General features: G+C 45.3%; 1 long non-coding RNA gene across 1 annotated transcript; it reads left to right on the top strand.

The window, feature by feature from the left end:
• The first annotated feature begins 1,892 nt into the window (after nt 1-1,892).
• On the top strand, nt 1,893-7,875 carry LOC308186506. The gene is made up of 2 exons (XR_013944091.1): nt 1,893-2,040; nt 7,071-7,875. It is a non-coding gene; the product is annotated as an uncharacterized lncRNA (long non-coding RNA).
• Nucleotides 7,876-12,431: the final 4,556 nt, after the last annotated feature.

Below are 12,431 nucleotides of genomic sequence, written 5' to 3'. Positions count from 1 at the left end.
CTAAGGATTCTGGTTGTCTGCATTTTACAAGGTTGTCTGTTAAGCTTTCTTATCACTGCAAGCATATATCAATACCACCTTCCTTCCCTCTAAACGATGTAACTCTGTGCAAAAACATTTTTATTCCCACAACCTTGATCCCCTTACCCTAAAATCCTTATTCTCTTTAACCCTAACAACTCTAACCACAACCCTAACCCTTCAGATCAACCCCCCGACGCTAATGACACTGACTAATGATCCAAACCCCAAACCCCAGGCAACCAACAAAGAAACAGACACAAAGCTGAAAACTACAAAAAAGGCAAAACCCTGGATACAGACCCCAAATCACAAACACGCTACCAAAATGCTACAGAAAAGCCCCAGACGCAGGCCCCAAGCACTACAGCTAGGCCCCAGAAGCTCTAGACACATCCCAAAGCCAAAATGCGATCCCCAAACACTACAGAAAAGCCCCCAAACACCAGACACAGGCTGCAGAAGTCTACAAGCAGGCCCCAGCCACACCCGGATGCAGACCCCAACTGTCCACAAGCAGCTCCCAACCCACCCCCCCCATGAACTGGACCCCCCACCACCACCACCCAGATGCATGCCCCAGGCCCCAGGCCTCAGCCCCAGCCCCCACACCCCAGACTCAGGCCCCAAAGGTGTACAACCAGCTCCCAACTGCCCCCCTCAAAGGGAGGCCCCAAAGCCTGCCAGAGGACCCTAGAGCGTACAAGCAGCTCCCAACCCCCCCGGCACAGGCCCCAACCCCCCCCCCAGACACAGGCCCCAAAGGTGTACAAGCAACTCCCCATCCTCCCCAGAGGCACGCCCCAAAGGTGTACAAACAGCCCCAACCCCCCAAGACCCAGACCCCTACAGCGTAGAAGCAGCTCCCAACCCCATGCCCCCAAGGCACATGCCCCAACCCCTCCCCCAAGGCAGGCCCTAACAGTGTACAAGCAGCTCCCACCCCCCCCCAGACGCAGGCCCCAAAGGTGTACAAGCAGGCCCCTACAGTATACAAGCAGCTCACAACCACCCCCCCAAAGGCAGGCCCCAACCCCCTCCAGATGCAAGCCCGAAAGGTTAAAACCAGCTCCAACCACCCCCCCCCCCCCCCCGCCCCGCGCAGACGCAGGCCCCAAAGGTGTACAAGCAGTTCCCAACCCCTCCAAGTGATTAGGGAAGCTGAGGCGATTCCAGATAAGAAAGGGTTAAGAATGTAACTATTAAAGGAGAACAGAACATTAGGTGTAGGGCAGGAAACAGATGTACGGACAATGTATCTCGAAATAGGACATATATGGGCAATATATCTCGAACAAGACATTGGAATCCAAGATAAGAAAATAATGAGCAGAAGATTCGAAGAAAAAACAGTCCTTGCGGTTAGGAAGAAAGCTAACTCAGCAGAATCCTGACCAAGGGTGAAAAGTACACTGTGAGGAAGACTTACGGCCTTCCTCTCTGAGACCACTGACCACAGCTCGACGACCCCTGCCCAAGACCACTGAGAGGATCTGCGCAGGCGCAGGACACAAAAAACTGATTAGCATGAGAAGCGAGAGTAGGCGGGGTTAGATAATGAATATGTATAGGCGTTAATAAAATATTAATCACTGTGATGTATAAATTTGGGACGGCTTTTCACTTCGGGATGCACGATAGGCGGAAAGATCCCCCGTGCATCCGGCGCCGTCAATAAAGAATAAATCACTTAAAGAAATTGGATTTATGATCTTTGAATCAATCTGGCACCCCAGATGGGACTTCTTCTCTGCCGGACCGCAGGACCCGCTGGGAACAGGACTCCCTAGGGTACCCCCGGGATTTCCCGGAGGGACTCCTCGACTCAACGGATCACTGCGGAGGCAGACACGGACCCCATCACTGTAAGTGATTATATTCTTTATTTTGGTTTATTTGGTTGACCGGTTAATTGGGGTCGTCTGTAAGTCGGAAAGTAAAAGTTTTCTGCAGGACGGCATTTGGTTTTTTGGAAAGCACTCAGTTGCTGTTGGGAAACAAATAACCTTTGCATGCGAGGTTGGTATTACGTTGTGTTTAAATGTGGAACTTGACCTTGGCTATTGTCTTTGGGATTTTGATTGTACTCTTTATAACGTTACTAGGATCTTGGTGTTATTGTGGAAAGCTGCCGGCTTGTATTGTGTAACAAGAAACATTCTGAACTGTAACATGGGGGGGGCAGCAGAGTAGTGGGATTCCAAAGAAAAGCCCGTTGGGATGTATCTTGAGTCATTGGAAAGATATAGGGGGATCCCCCGGTGGAACTGAAAATAAGAAAACGTTGATAAAATATTGTAATCAATGGTGGCCACTTTATAAGTTGGATTGTGAGGAAAAATGGCCACTGAATGGAACCTTAAATTATAATACTTTACTACAGTTAATGTTGTTTCTAAGGAGAGAAGGAAAGTGGGATGAGGTGTCATACGCAGATATGTTTTTCACTTTGAGAAACCACCCGGAATGGCAGAAGGAGTGTGGAATTAACTTAGCCCCACAGGATCCTTTGATCCTGGCAATAGAAAAGGATATGAAGAAGGAAGGGGCAGGAAAAATGAAAAGATGTTGTTCGGCGTGCAGTATCGGGCAGAGATGTTTGAAATTGAATGAGTCAGAGGAGAGAATGGAGGATTATGTCCTCCCGCCCCAGATAATAGAACGAGGCGTGGGGGCGAGCCCAGGAAACGGCAGAATAGATAAGAAAAATGAGAGTTGGGGGAATGGAGACTTTACCCCGATCACGGCTCGAACCCGAAGTAAGGTCGGGCCCGTTATTCAAGCCCCATTACGACAGGCTATGGGGGCTAACGGACCAGCTCGGATAAAAGTACCTTTCACAACTGCTGAGTTAGATTCATGGAAGGAAGCTGTGAAAGGATACCGGGATGATCCAGAATCAGTGGCCCGGAGGTTTGAGCTGATTGTAAAGAATTTAGATCCCGATTGGAAAGATATAGAGATAATGCTGGCAGCATTATCGGAAACGGAAAAGCAACTGGTAATTAAGAATGCACAAACTCAAGTACAGACCCAGGTAACGTCAGGAGTTTTACCTGGAACTGTGGAGGTATATGTGCCCAGAGTGGACCCAAACTGGGACTATAATGATGAGGGTGATTATAGGTTATTAAAAAGATATCAGGAATGGATTAGGATCGCCTTGGAAAGTGCGATACCAAAGTCTGTAAACTGGTCTAGGTTATATACCATAAAACAGGGGCAAACTGAGACCCCGTCAGAATTTCTCGATCGACTAAGGACAGCAATGCAAAAATTTACAACGATAGACCCCTCTTCTGAGGAAGGTAAAGTCCAGCTAGTATCATTGTTCTTGGGTCAGTCTGCGGACGATATAAGGCGGAAGCTTCAGAAAATGAAAGAGCCGGATGTGAGAGATTTAGAAAGGCTGGTGGAAGAGGCATGGAGGGTATTTAGGAATCGAGAAGGGAATGAGAAACAAAGGCTGGGTAGGGCTATTGCTGCGGCAACTGTTGCAGCCTTACAGAGGCAAGAAGAACCTTTTCGGGGAAAAGGAAGAGGGAATGGGATAAGGGGAAGGTCAGTAAAGCCTCCCCTGAGACCGAATCAGTATGCATATTGTAGGGAAGTGGGTCATTGGAAAAGGGAATGTCCGAAACAACGGGAGAAGAACAGGTTGATGGTAGCTAGTGTATCTCCTGACCAATGAAGTGGACCGGGGGATTCTACCCTAGCAGATCCGCTGGTTAAAATTAAGCTAGGGAAATCAGGACAGGAAGTGGAGTTTTTAATTGACACAGGAGCGACTTATTCTGTGTTAAACCAGAAATTGATACCAGAGGATGAGGATTTTGTGACGGTGATAGGAGCTACAGGCCAGCACGAGAAAGCCTTTTTCCTAAGGCCTTTAAAATATAAGTTAGGGAAACAGATGGGAATACATAGGTTTTTATATTTACCAGGATCCCCGAAGTCTTTGCTGGGGCGAGATTTACTAGAACAATTAGAAGCGGAAATTGTCTTTGAAAAAGGGAAGGTGGGGCTAAAGGTGAGAGAAGAAAAGCTGATAACCGCGCTAAGCTTAACGCTGATACAAGCAGACCCCATCGGTAAAGTACCTTCGGAGATTTTAGACCAAGTTTACCCAGGAGTCTGGGCTACTGACATCCCTGGGCGAGCCAAAAATGCAGCCCCGATAGTGGTGAGATTAAAGCCAGGGGAAAGGCCAGTTAAGATCAAGCAATATCCCCTAAGATTAGAAGACAGGAAAGGAATTAAGGGGATAGTGGATAAGTTTTTAAAACATGGACTGCTGGTTGAGTGTGAATCTGAATATAATACTCCTATACTACCAATTAAGAAGCCAGATGGGAAGAACTATAGATTAGTGCAGGATTTAAGAGCTATAAATAAGATCACTGAAGATATACACCCTGTGGTAGCCAACCCGTACACATTACTGACTAAATTAAAAGATAATTTAGTTTGGTTTACTGTACTGGATTTAAAAGATGCCTTCTTCTGCCTGACTTTAGCCCCAGAAAGTCAGAAGCTTTTTGCTTTTGAATGGGAAAATCCAGACTCAGGACAAAAGGCTCAATTGACCTGGACCGTATTGCCGCAGGGATTCAAAGACAGCCCCACGATTTTTGGGAATCAACTAGCAAAAGAGCTTGAGGTTTGGGAGGCCCCAAACACCGAAGGAGTTCTGCTGCAATACGTTGATGACCTTTTGATAGCCACTGAGAATAGGAGCAGCTGCATGCAATGGACGATAAGTCTCCTTAATTTTCTGGGTTTGAATGGGTATCGAGTCTCTCAACAGAAGGCTCAGCTGATTCAGTCACGTGTAACTTACTTGGGGTTTGAGATTTCAGGGGGACAAAGGGAGTTAGGAACAGAACGGAAAGAAACTATCTGCCGTACCCCAGAACCACAGACCATTAAGGAATTACGAACTTTTCTAGGGATGACAGGTTGGTGCCGTCTATGGATTAATAATTATGGACTAATTGTAAAACCCCTATATGACCTCATCAAGAATAACCAATCAAAATTGGTCTGGACGGGGGAAGCACGGGCTGCCTTTAAGAAGCTTAAATTGGAGTTAATGCGAGCACCAGCTTTGGGTCTACCGGACTTGTCTAAACCCTTTTGGTTGTACTCCTATGAGAGACAAGGGATGGCTCTGGGGGTGCTGGCACAGAAGCTGGGCCCCTACAGGAGAGCTGTGGCCTACTTCTCTAAACAACTGGATGAAGTAAGTAAAGGTTGGCCGGGTTGCCTTCGAGCGGTGGCCGCTGTCATCATGAATATACAGGAGGCTCAGAAGCTCACTATGGGACAGAAGATAACCGTGCTGGTATCACACACTGTCTCGGCAGTCTTGGAGCAGAAAGGGGCACACTGGTTATCCCCTCAAAGATTTTTAAAATACCAAGCAATACTGGTGGAGCAAGATGACGTAGAAATTGTGGTTACTAACATTGTGAACCCAGCTTCTTTCCTTAGTAATGCTCCTGACGAGCCAGTGGTCCACGATTGTATCGAAACTATGGAAACTGTGTATTCTAGCCGACCAGATCTCAAGGAGGAGCCCTTGGAAGACGCGGACGAATCATGGTATACTGATGGAAGCAGCTTTGTGAAACAAGGACAACGCAAAGCAGGGTATGTGGTGACGACCACTCAACAGGTAATTGAGTCGAAACCATTACCCCCTGGGACGTCTGCTCAGAAAGCAGAAATAATTGCCCTTACGCGGGCATTGGAACTAGCAGCAGGAAAGAAAGTAAATATCTGGACAGACTCTAAGTATGCATTTGGTGTGGTGCATGCACATGGGGCTATCTGGAAGGAACGAGGATTATTAACGGCCCAAGGAAAACAAATAAAATATGCTGAGGAGATTTTGAAGTTGTTGGAAGCGGTAAAGCACCCAGAGAAGGTGGCTGTTATACATTGCCGGGGACACCAAAAAGGAACCGCTGACTTCGAGGTAGGGAACCGATTGGCTGACCAAGAAGCAAAAAGGGTGGCCGGATTGGCTGAGGCAGAAGCGCTCACTTTAATACCAGACGGTAAAATACAAACTTTAGGTGAAGGACAGGAACCTAGGTACACACGGGAAGATCAAAAGTTAATTGGGGACCTGGGAGGAAAAGCAAGGAGTGATGGATGGGTATACCTGAAAGATAATAGGGTTGTACTACCCTCTAATTTAATATGGCCTCTGGTCATGGCAGAACATAATAAGACTCATTGGGGAGCAGACACCTTATATAAAAATCTGAGTCGAGTCTTGGTGGGAAGAAATCTGTATACTACGGTAAAACAAGTAACCCAGCAATGCAGTATTTGTTTGCATCATAACCCTAATACAGAAAATAGGGTAAAGTTCGGAATAATCAGTAAAGGAAACTATCCAGGACAACAATGGCAGATAGATTTTTCAGAACTGCCAAGAAAAGGGGGGTATCGATACTTGTTGGTTTTGACAGATACTTTTTCCGGGTTGCCGGAGGCTTTTCCCTGTCGAACCAACAAGCCAAGAGAAGTGGTTAAGGTTTTACTGAATGAGATAATACCGCGTTTCGGAATTCCGGCAGCAATGTCCTCGGATAGAGGCTCTCATTTTTGTGCGCAAATAGTTCAAGAAGTAAGTAAGGTCTTAGGGGTAGACTGGCAACTCCATACCCCTTACAGACCATAGGCAAGCGGACAAGTGGAAAAGATGAATCATCTAATCAAACAACAAATAGCCAAAATAGGACAAGAGACTAATTTATCATGGCCTCAGTCTCTCCCTTTGGCTTTACTTAGAATTAGAGTAAAACCACGGACAAAGGAAAATTTAAGCCCTTTTGAAATATTATACGGAAGACCCTATCAGTTTTTGTTCAGCGGGGAGGACCTGACGCAACTGGGGTCGGGATACTTGTATAATTATTTAATAGGACTCCAAAAACAGTTGAATCAAATATCTAAAGTTCTCTCAGGAACCAGGGCTAGAGGGCTGGACCAACCAATCCACCCCTTTAAACCTGGGGATTATGTGTATGTAAAAGCATTTGCAGGTCGCCCTTTGGAAGAAAAGTGGACGGGACCATACCAGGTGCTGCTGACAACACATACCGCCATCAAGATTAAGGAGCAAACGGCCTGGATCCATTATTCGAGAGTGAAGAAAGCTCCAAAAGCCCCCTGGAAAGTAACGCTGGGTGACGGTGAACTGAAACTAAAGTTCAGTCAAGCGAAATGAAGACACTATGGTCAGGAGTATTTAGTAATGTAGTTAGCAGAAATTTAGTTAACAGAATTGTTTTATTTCTGTGGCTTATAGTTGTAATTGTGATTCAAGAATTGGAAGGTTCTTCTATGATGATAGAGAATGGTGGGTGGCCTTGGTCTGAAGCCGTAACCACAGAGGATAAGAGCATTAATGGAAAGTTAGCTGTTGTGGTTATTTGGCGAACAAATGATCATTTACATGCATTATCAGAATGGCAAAATTTAGGGGAAGGGTGGATACACCAAAGAACTGTAGGGGACGAAATTGGAATAGGGTGCCGAATGATTAATGGAACAGCCCACGAGAAAGCAATGGGAATTTTAGTAAAACCGACTTCCAAAAGTGGCCAACAAGAAGGTTGTATCCGCCCAGGTAAATTAGATTGTTGGTATAATTTTATATTAACACAGACTGTAGCAGTTAACTGTTTTTGGACTAATAATGGTCAAAAGCTCGAGATCAAGGAAGGCGAGAGCCTCATGATAAATTTTACAATATATGCTATACTTCCTACGACAGTGAGACCCCCTATTGCACTTCCTTCCCCTACAACCTATGCCCAAGCCCCAGTCAAGCTGGAACCCAAAATTTATGAAACAGGCCCATATGTAGTAAGGAACACAGGCCAACAACAATTGTTATTTAATCCAGAATGGTCTCTCAAGCGTGTTGAATTGCTAATACAAATTAACATCTCAGCAGTTCAACCAGCCTGTTCTCCTTTCCTAAAGACATCATTAGAAGGCTGGACAATATGGTCACAAAAGCAAGTACACCTCAGGGGCAGAAGACAAAGAGACTTAACTGGAATGCTAGGAACAGGATTAGGAGTTTTAAATGGAATTGATTCAGAAATACTAATGAATAAGCTAGCCACAGCAACAAGCGATTTGACAAAACTAAAACAGCCCCTGCAATCATCCTTACTGGCATTGGGAACTAGCCAATGGCAAGTTTCAAAGGTGTTACCAATATGGGAAAAGGCTGAAGACCAGGACCACAGACTAATAATAGATGCACTTAGTATGGCGCAAGATAATGTCTCTTTAGCTCTTAGTTGTATACAGGTACAGTTATGGATGCAGGCAACGGCTGCCTTGATCATTAGGGAAGGAAGTGAAGGCATTTTTCCGGCTGAAGTCCGAAAGATTGTTTGGGACAATGCCAATGATTTTGAAAAGAAGTTCCAATCTTGGTGGACTCTGGTAAATTTTACCTATGATCCCATTATTAACATGGCTACTGCCTTTGTGCTTACTATACGTAATGCTACAGTTTATGTTATCCACCCCATTATTGCACTAGGATTAAATCATGAGGAAACAGTGCTCTATCCTTCGGAGCATAGAACCTGGGCCCGGATGAAGAATGGGAAATGGCAGTCTGTGAATCTAGAATCATGTGTTACCTGGGAACAACAAGGATTTATTTGTGAGAGCAACACAATTGATGCTCAGGATGTCTGTCTTGACACTGAGCGAGGTGTTTGCCACTTTGAAATTCATCCAAATACTAGTCAAAAGACTGTGCTTGTATATATTGGTCAAGGCTGTGTGTGTTTAAGAACTGCTTGTGCTTTTGTAGAAGTAGATAAGGAAAACATAACTCTACCTAGCAAAAATCATTCTAACTTTTGTATTTATAACTTTGTTAGAATCATCGGGTGTGATTTTTTATATTCAGCACCAGTGGTATCCCACCAGTTGATCAAGTCCAACAACACAATGTATCACAAGTTATTACCCACACCTATTGATGAACCTCACGCTAGTGAAGCAATTACTTAAACACCAAGACCTGATCAAAATTTTAAAAGGCATTCAGGAAGATGGAGAGAAGACTTTAATCACTGTCCACCATGATACAAAAGAAATAAACAGAGTTTTGCAAAGAGTAAAACAAGACACAGATCATAGCTGGTGGGACAAACTCTTTGGATGGTCGCCAACTGCAACTGGGATTTTGAACACATTGTGTCACCCAATTATTGTTCTATTGATGTTAGTTGGTATAAGTTTAATATTGTCTTTTGTAATACTTGTTTGGAATTGGAAATTGTTACAACGAATGGCAATATTAGCTTCCCTGACGAAAGTACATGGCAAGGTATTGAGGGATACATATCGTAGAGGCTGGGAAGAAGAATTTTTGTATTCGGAAAGGTCTCTACCGACATAGCGGAAATATAGAAACAAACAAAGGTTCTGTATAAGATTAGTAAGGATAACATTTCATGGGGCTTTGAGGAAATATGGAATAAGTTAACCTCATGGTTACCCAACTTTCAATAGTTAGAACAAGTTTTTACTGATCTGGTTATGTTATTGGTAGTAGGAATATTTGTATGTATGTTACTGCGATACTGCTAATGATAAGGGCATGCAATGCAAAAGAATTTGCATGGGGAAAAGAAAAGGGGGGATTGATTAGGGAAGCTGAGGCGATTCCAGATAAGAAAGGGTTAAGAATGTAACTATTAAAGGAGAACAGAACATTAGGTGTAGGGCAGGAAACAGATGTACGGACAATGTATCTCGAAATAGGACATATATGGGCAATATATCTCGAACAAGACATTGGAATCCAAGATAAGAAAATAATGAGCAGAAGATTCGAAGAAAAAACAGTCCTTGCGGTTAGGAAGAAAGCTAACTCAGCAGAATCCTGACCAAGGGTGAAAAGTACACTGTGAGGAAGACTTATGGCCTTCCTCTCTGAGACCACTGACCACAGCTCGACGACCCCTGCCCAAGACCACTGAGAGGATCTGCGCAGGCGCAGGACACAAAAAACTGATTAGCATGAGAAGCGAGAGTAGGCGGGGTTAGATAATGAATATGTATAGGCGTTAATAAAATATTAATCACTGTGATGTATAAATTTGAGACGGCTTTTCACTTCGGGATGCACGATAGGCGGAAAGATCCTCCGTGCATCCGGCGCCGTCAATAAAGAATAAATCACTTAAAGAAATTGGATTTATGATCTTTGAATCACAAGGCAGGCCCCAAAAGTGTACAGGCAGGCCCCTACAGTGTAGAAACGCTCCAACCCCCCCCCCTTCCACCTCGAGGGAGGCCCTCCCCCCCCAGTATACACGAAGCTCCCAACCCCCTCTCAGGCGAATGCCTAAAAAAGTATACAAGCAGCTCCTAACACCCCCCCACCCCCCCCCAAAAGAGGCAGTCCCCAAAGGTGTACAAGCAGGCCCTCAAATCCCTTAGGTGTACAAGCAGGCCCTTCAAATCCCTTAGCCCCTGCGCCAGCTTTATTGGCGAGCAGCGAGGCTGGGGGGGGAGGGGGGCAAGACAGCCTTAAATAAAATACAAATATAAAAAGTGTTATAAATGGCTGTTATAAATCCAAATAGGATTACAATCAAAGTTTACAATTTATTAAACGAATAGAGGCAAGCAAGCAGCGCTGGGTGCGCCGGGAGTCTCTGCTCCCCCAGGACGCACACCTGTTACGTAAGGCGGCTGGTTTTGATGCTCTTTGAAGCTCTTATTTTGGCCTTCCGCCCTAATATTAGGCCTAACCCCTAAGAACCTTGACCCCTAAGCCTATGGCAACCACGGATCTAACCCTAACCCCTACCCCAACAAACCCTAGAAACCCTAACCCTAAAAACCCTTGCAGCCCTAACCCGATAAAATTTACCACACTAAACCCCTGAAGACTGTTCTGGGGGGTCCACATTCAATTCTGGAATTTCACACTTCCATTTAAGTGTTCTTCCCCCCCAATATGGGGGTTCGCCCACCCAATTTTGGGGGATCCTCCCCTAATTGGGGGGGACACAACCGATTTTGGGGGGGACACAACCAATTTTGGGGGGGACACAACCGATTTTAGAGTCCCCCACCCTCCTTTTTTGGGTTTCCCCCAATATTAAGAGCTCTTCCGCTCAATTTTGGGGGACCCCACAATTTTGACGTTCCTTCCCCTAACTTTGGGCTTCAACCCTTCAATTTTGGGTGGGCTCCTCCCCTCTTATTTTGGCCTTCCGCCCTAATATTAGGCCTAACCCCTAAGAACCTTGACCCCTAAGCCTATGGCAACCACGGATCTAACCCTAACCCCTACCCCAACAAACCCTAGAAACCCTAACCCTAAAAACCCTTACAGCCCTAACCCGATAAAATTTACCACACTAAACCCCTGAAGACTGTTCTGGGGGGTCCACATTCAATTCTGGAATTTCACACTTCCATTTAAGTGTTCTTCCCCCCCAATATGGGGGTTCGCCCACCCAATTTTGGGGGTTCCTCCCCTAATTGGGGGGGACACAACCAATTTTGGGGGGGACACAACCAATTTGGGGGGGGACACAACCAATTTGGGGGGGTCCCCCCAATTTTAGAGTCCCCCACCCTCCTTTTTTGGGTTTCCCCCAATATTAAGAGCTCTTCCGCCCTATTTTGGGGGACCCCACAATTTTGACGTTTCTTCCCCTAAATTGGGGCTTCGACCCTTCAATTTTGGGGGGGGCTCCCCCCTTAGTTTGGCCTTCCACCCTAATATTGGGCCTAACCCCTAAGAACCCTGACCCCTAACACTACGGCTCCCACGGATCTAACCCTAACCCCTACCCCAAAAAACCCTAGAAACCCTAACCCTAAAAACCCTTACAGTCCTAACCCGATAAAATTTACCACACTAGACCTACGCCTAAAAGCCCTAACCCTAAAAATTAAGACCCTCTAAACCCTAACCCAAAACGTAAAGATTCTCAAAGCCCTACCGCTGGAGACCCTAACCTTAAAAAAAAAAAAATAAGACCTTAAAACCCTAACCCTAAATACCTGACCATAACTAAAACCCTAAGACCCTAACCCTAAAAACCCTATCAACACTAAAACCACAAAATACTTTAAAACCTTAACACACTAACCCCCAAACCCTAACCCTTATAACTCCAACCCTAACAACCTTAAAATCCTAACCCTAAACCCTGGAAACCCTAACCCTGAAACCCAACCCTAGTGCCTTAGCCCTGAAACCTTAAAACCCTAACACCTTATTAGAAACACTCTGTAACCAATACCATAGGCTCAGGCAAGTATCTCAGTGAGGTAGCATTTTTATTCACGATTGCAATGGCAGGCGTCCCACAAGCCACCTACTAGTTCCATAA

The sequence above is a fragment of the Anser brachyrhynchus genome, assembly GCF_964034855.1.
Source record: "Anser brachyrhynchus genome assembly, contig: SCAFFOLD_106, whole genome shotgun sequence".
NCBI lineage: Eukaryota > Metazoa > Chordata > Aves > Anseriformes > Anatidae > Anser > Anser brachyrhynchus.
This window is presented reverse-complemented; position numbering and strand designations above follow the sequence as displayed.